This window comes from Saccostrea cucullata, unplaced genomic scaffold (genome assembly GCF_032062105.1).
Source record: "Saccostrea cucullata isolate Sc308-1 unplaced genomic scaffold, CSIRO_AGI_Scuc_v1 ctg159, whole genome shotgun sequence".
NCBI classification, from domain to species: domain Eukaryota; kingdom Metazoa; phylum Mollusca; class Bivalvia; order Ostreida; family Ostreidae; genus Saccostrea; species Saccostrea cuccullata.
Window position 1 is genome coordinate 151,011 of NW_026936852.1, and position 6,685 is coordinate 157,695.

Genomic DNA, 6,685 nt, shown 5'->3' on the forward strand with positions numbered 1-6,685 from the left:
TTTCAATCTTAATTGTCATAATTTCCTTCCGAACTTAAATCTAGCTGACAATACATAAATCACAGCACAACTTTTTTTTATAACTAAGTACTCCGATTCCTGGCTTAAGACTTGTAAAGAATCTAAATTACTGATTCAATGCTGATCCAGCTACTTTTGCCGGCTATCTACATTCATTCATGATTTTTTAACGCTGTTGGATAATTTCCGTGAGAAGGTTACACTAACGTCAGTACTCTGAGATCAAAGATCGGACAGGGCCCAATTATACATACACAATTTCGTTTCTGTCACAGAAGGTACATTCCTAAATATCTAGCACATTTATAATTAATAGCCACGGTCAGTGACGTATTTCAGCTTTACTAAATAATGACTCTTAGTCTTTTTTTCAAGTTTTTGCAATCAGTAGAAATTGTGTAAAAATATATATAGTTACAGTGTATTAATCTTTACATAAGTTTTATTAACCACTTTTGGACCAAAATTTTAATACATATACAGCATAAAAAATGAAAATTGATTCGTTTTTTTCCTTTTGTTTTTGTTTTTAAACCCTCGAGTCGACATATCCTGGGGGTATATTGTTTTGTCCTGTATGTCTGTATGTTTCTATCTGTCTGTTGTCAACTTTAACCTAGACCATAACTATTTAGTGTGTGGGGATATGGCTTTCACAGATGTTTTCCTTGTGACAAGACATTTCTTTAGGTACCGTCAAATTTGACCTTTTGACCTTGACCTACTTTTACAATAAAAAAAAAAGATACCACACTTTAACCTTGACCATAATTTTTGAAAAGTTGGAGCTAGGGCTTTCATACTTCATACTTTTGACCTTGACCTAAGAGTTTGATCCACTCTTTAAAAACTTTAATCTTGGTCATAACTTTCGAACAATTACAACTAGGGCTTTCATATTTCACGGGTGTATTCCTTGTAACAAGACTTTCCTTGGGGTACTAACATTTTTGACATTGATATTTTGATCTTGACCTTTTGAGTTGACAAGCATTTGGAAAAATTCTACCCTCGCCATAAGCTGCCATACAGGGACATCACTGTTTCATAAACACATCTTGTTTTACTTTTTTTGGAGTATCAATGTACAATACACTGTATGAAGTTGGGTTGGGTGAGCCAGTCTAACTTTATATTGAAGCATTTTTTTTACTATTTGAAGTGTATAGCAGCAACAAATCGAACACGTATAAGTAGAAAATAAAACTGGGATTGTTTCCAAATAGGTCAGTCTTAAGTACACATATGTGTACAATATTCAGTTCTTTTAATGTTGTTCTTTCATTTTTCTGGTAAATTTACCAACAATAAAGTCAAACATATTTTGAATAACATGTACATGTACCAATTTAGATGTAACAACTTCATTGTATTCGCGCTATATTTAGATTGTGCATTGTTTATATACATCTCAAATGCTTCATTGATCGTAAAATCTGACGAATTTCAAGCTGCAGTAGAGCTGGTTGTGAATGGAATAATCAATCACGTGATTTATCCTTAATGGGCTACTTTAAACTACATTAACGGCGATCTACCTTATATAAGGTGTTCGATAGTTTATCTCTCAATCTTTGGCGTAGAAGTCATTCATTCAAAATTAAGCACCCCCTTCCGCATGTAAATTTCCCTCTGTATCTATTTCGTATTCCCTTTGTAGTTGTGAATGAAATTTTTCGACGGAAGGAGCGACTTCTTTCAGATTAATTGTTGGTTTCGATTAGCCCTCATTCATTATTTAATTCCCCACGCTTCTATTTTTTTCCTCGACTTCCATTACGCAAACAATCTATTTACGATGGAGTATCCCATCAAACGGACAGTAACATCACGTGTGTAAAAAAGTGCTCTCATCCATAATCGAAAAAGATTTCCTTCTATAACATCTATTCCAGTTTTATTTAGGTTTCTTATCCCATTTTTAGTAAATAAGTATAAAAATTTGATATATATACGAGTTAATTTTGACTTAGTCTATATTGTACACTACACAATATTTATCATTCTCTCTTTCTCAGTTTAATATTGACATAGTTTTGTCGTATCTATCAATACAATGATTTCAATTAAGCGCCACAGTACCAGACTTCCCTCGATCGGTCAAACTGCAATTAATTACTTAAAATATACCTCCTCTTAATTCAGTGAGTTTTTAACACATATTACATTTTTTTTTTAATTCGCTTGAAGAAAAAAAATTACAAAATGAACAACTAGGATAAAAGGATAAAAGAAACGCGTAGTTTATGTTTAAACAAATACTACCGAGTTGTGTGTGCAGAGAAGAAAAATATGATTATGGAAGTATAAATTGTAATTGTCTGCTCATAAAAAGCGATAATTTGATGTGTCAGAGCAAAGTGGAGATATCTTGTGGTCACGCCTCCCGAATAATAAAAAACAATAAATAAATCATTAAACCTAAGTACTGGTCATTTGTACAGACAATCAACCTTTCCCTTTATGACCGTCTGATGTCAGGTGACGGGACCCCTGTTGCACGTTATACGCTTTTTATGAGAACTGGACAGTCCACATTTCTAATCGGGTTCGACATTCGTGTGGTGTGACAAGAAGGGGTTGACGATTTCCATAATTAAAAAACAATTGATAATAGATTTTTTATTCAGTGATCGGGTCAACATTTATGTAATAATTTATTTTATGCTCTAACGCCTACTACACGATCATTAAATTCTTATCATTTACAGAAAAAAACTGCTGTAATAAGTTTCGATATGTGATAATTTATCCCAAATATTGCGTATTTATTTATCAAAATTTTCTGTTGGTTTCAATTTTAAGAAAATCTTATTCAACAATAGTGTTTACGAAATTGAAAATTTATTCAGAAAATCATTTCTATATGGAAAATTCTGAGTAAAAATGAAAGATGATAATAATTAAACTTGAAATTTATCTTTGACGAGTATATACATTTAAAAATATTTTTATTGTACGAACGTTGTAAACATACGAAGAGACAACATATGCATTGAAGTGAAACTTACTTTAACATATCGTCTCTACGTATCTTTGGGAAAAAATTTGGGGGCGGGCTAATTCCCCCAAAGTCCCCCACCCCCTAATAAGTTGGAGATAGAAAATTAGCCATTCCTGGTAGTTAAAACCGACAGAGTTTTTCCAGATATGTTTAGGAAAGCCATGTTTTCGATGTTTTCAGCTCCAATCCTTATTATACATCGCAACCACTAAACTACAGTGAATAATAACACAATCTAGCTTTAACACGAGGTTACAAAAAGAAAGGGAAAATCAAAGTAAATGTAATAAACAGAAAATTCAATATTTTGTGGTTGGATATAGAATTTATTTCACTTGTGAGACGACATTTTATTGTTGATATTTTTAACTCGTGCTTCTCATTCTTGAAAATTTCAACAAAATAACTTTGTCCCACCCGTAAAATAAATCTCTTGTCCAACTGCAAAAAACGGAATATCCTTTGTTTATCCGCTCTGCTATTTCACTCAGGTTTTTGCCCTAATAATCTATGAATTTAATAATTTATGCCTACCTTTTCATCTTCTTTTCTTTTAACTTATCGTTTTGCGGTTTAGGTCTTTTCTGGATTAATTTCAAAAAGGCTTGATTTTTATAAGTTCGTAAACCTACTCAAATGAACATTTAACGGTATATGCCTACTCATATTATTCATATACCTTGACCTTAAACAGACAGATATCTTATTTTTCTTTCAAAGAAAAAAAAAAAAACAGGAATGAACATCATGCAGACTTAAGAACCAATTCGGCATCTTCTCATTTCCCATTCCAGGCGAGAAAAGGGATGGTGTATCTCAGTCGCTCGGACGCCTTTCATGGAACGTTTGTTGCCGGTCAGATCGACCAAGTCATGATTTTGACCTTTGGAGTGAAAAAAATATAATGGTCCGTAGATCATAGCGAAGTGCGTAATACCTACATGGACTAATTAACGGGCACTTCAAAAGCTGCGAGTTTTTCTAGAGGAATGTATGTGCAGGTAGTCACTAAAACTTAATATATGTCATTAAAGGATTGATATAAATACTTAATATGCCTTCAATTTGCTGTTTATTTGGATAGCAGTTAACTGAAAGTTCATGCAATTTTGGACAAAATTTAGAATGCCTGCATGTTTTTTGAGAAAAAAAGAATAGTAAGACAGTTTTGTGACGTGAAAAACACACTTTTCAAATGAATATAACAAATTTCCTGTGCTTAATTTTAAGGGGTAAATTAAATATATTTGAAAATTCGTGAGAATCTGAACTATGACGTTTGACGCCGATGTGAACTAAGCACTTTATGATAAATATACATGTACTTATAGTTCAGGTTCCTCGTGATCAAATTAAATTCCCATTTTAATATCTTATACTAATATTATTTATCTGGTGACGTACAAATTTGTCATTCAATGATAATTTTACATGTACCAACAGAACAGTTTGCACTATAATTTTGACATCAAGCTATAAGTGCAATATTAAGGATGAACAATAAAGATATTCTTGCTCTACATGATACTTCATGAGAAACTGACATGTTTTCTTAAATTTGCCATGGATCTTAAGGGGAAAATTCAAATTTTTGAAAATTTGTATATCAAATAAATAATTTGTGAAAATTCACGAGGACATGAGCTTCAGCACATTATGATAAATATACCGGTGTTGTAAAGAGAAACTTCCTCTGCCATGTAGAGACTTCTCCCGGAAATCTTGCTCTAGAGTGCAGAGCTTTTCCCCCATAGGGAATATCTTACTCTTGAGCCATACTTTCCCTCCATCGCCATATTTCCCCTGAATGGTAACAAAAGAGAGGAAGTCTTTAGCCATGATGAAGTTTTGCTTTAGAACTTTAATTACTTTCCCTTTTACTATCCTCTTGGTGAAGGCTTACTGCACCAATAAAAGATACAACCGATTACAATCATATTCCAAAATATGAATAGGCTACTGTAAACAATGTAAGAGAAATTCAGAATAACAACACACACCCCACACCCCCCTTCCCCCATTGCTCTTGTGTGAAAATCGATTAATTTACTTATTGCACAACTATCGACATAACCAATTATTTTCCAAAAGAAAGATGATTTTGATTAATAAAAAAAATATGAAAATAATTCAGAAAACCATTTTTTTTTAAGAGGAAAACTGTTTTTAACCCCTTATTTCGGCTTCTACGATGAAAATTTCAAAATCTTTTTGATTATGTTCAAAACACTCATCATATTCCGGAAAATGAGTATAATACTGCTTTTATTGTAGGTCAGAGTATACGAAATTTGAGTGTAGGTTGAATTTAGGACGGTATAGTGGACGGACTGACAGACAAGGATAAGAAAAATATACTTTTTTTTTCAATTTTTGAAAGAGGCGCAAGTAATACACAAGTTTAGGTAAAAAAAAAATTATAAACAGAAGTTGGCATTCCCAGTATACGGTCCGTAATTTGCCTTATTGCTTTTACGTGTGTCAGGGAACACGTTACGCACAAAGTAAACTGTTTCTACCGACACTAATTTGTTTGTTTTGATTTTTACAACCCTCCATGTGGATATTCATGACTGAAAATTATACTTTTTAAATTTTTTTTATTTTTAATTACATTCTGTAGAAGTTTTGAAAAAGCAGGAGCAGAGGAAAACAATGGGTAAATAAGAATACAAAACAGGCTGCATGATGCCTAAATCATGATAAGAAATTCTTTTTTCTAAACTTATTACATTAAAAAGAGCTAGAAGGATGCACGAATAAGTTGTTACAGATGCCGTTTTATTGATGCGCGTCATTAATGACCGACAAAAACATGGTATATTGTGATTATAGTAATACAGACTTCATCCCCCAGAATCAAATTGCATGCATGTTTTTCCCCTTTAATTTCAAATCTAGAAAGTTATTTATTTTCTTTTTCATTTATTATTTTACATTAAGAAAAGGACCTGGAACAAAAAATTGTCTTACTTAATGTACGTTCGATTCATAAAGAAGTGACTGAATCTACGAGTATCATACGATAAAATATCGTTCATTTACTTATATATTTATTTTAAACAAACGTAGCAGATGAGGCTACAAAAATAGACCTTAGAGGACGTCTATCTACCGAGGTCGATATTTGAATTCTTAAAGCTCTATATTTGCTTCATTTTTTTAATTATCATTTACACGTAATAAAATTATCATTTACAAACATATTAAAACTGTTTAGTACTGGAATGGGCAACTTTGACCCCCCTCTCTCTCTTTTTCTTGTAGTATATCAAATAATGTGATGGTAATGTAGTAGTACATTTATATGAATAAATTTGGTACTGAAAGAAGTTGCAACCCTCTTCCCTTCCCAAGAAAATGATTTCTAAGTATGGACAATTTCCTTTTTTTTTTTTTTACATGTATGCTTATCAATTTTTTTTTCATATAAGTTGATTTTTTCTGGTTTCTTCTCACTGACATTCGAAAACGATGTTAAATAATATTGGGAAAAAAATATTGTCAGTAATAAATTAATAATAAAAAAAAACTAATGTGTAATATATGCTGTAATACACAAAGATTCATATTATATACACGACTGTACTCGCAGGGGTCTTCTTTACTTTGATGTTTTGAACTGTACATGTTATTACTAACAGTGGCACTCATTACTAC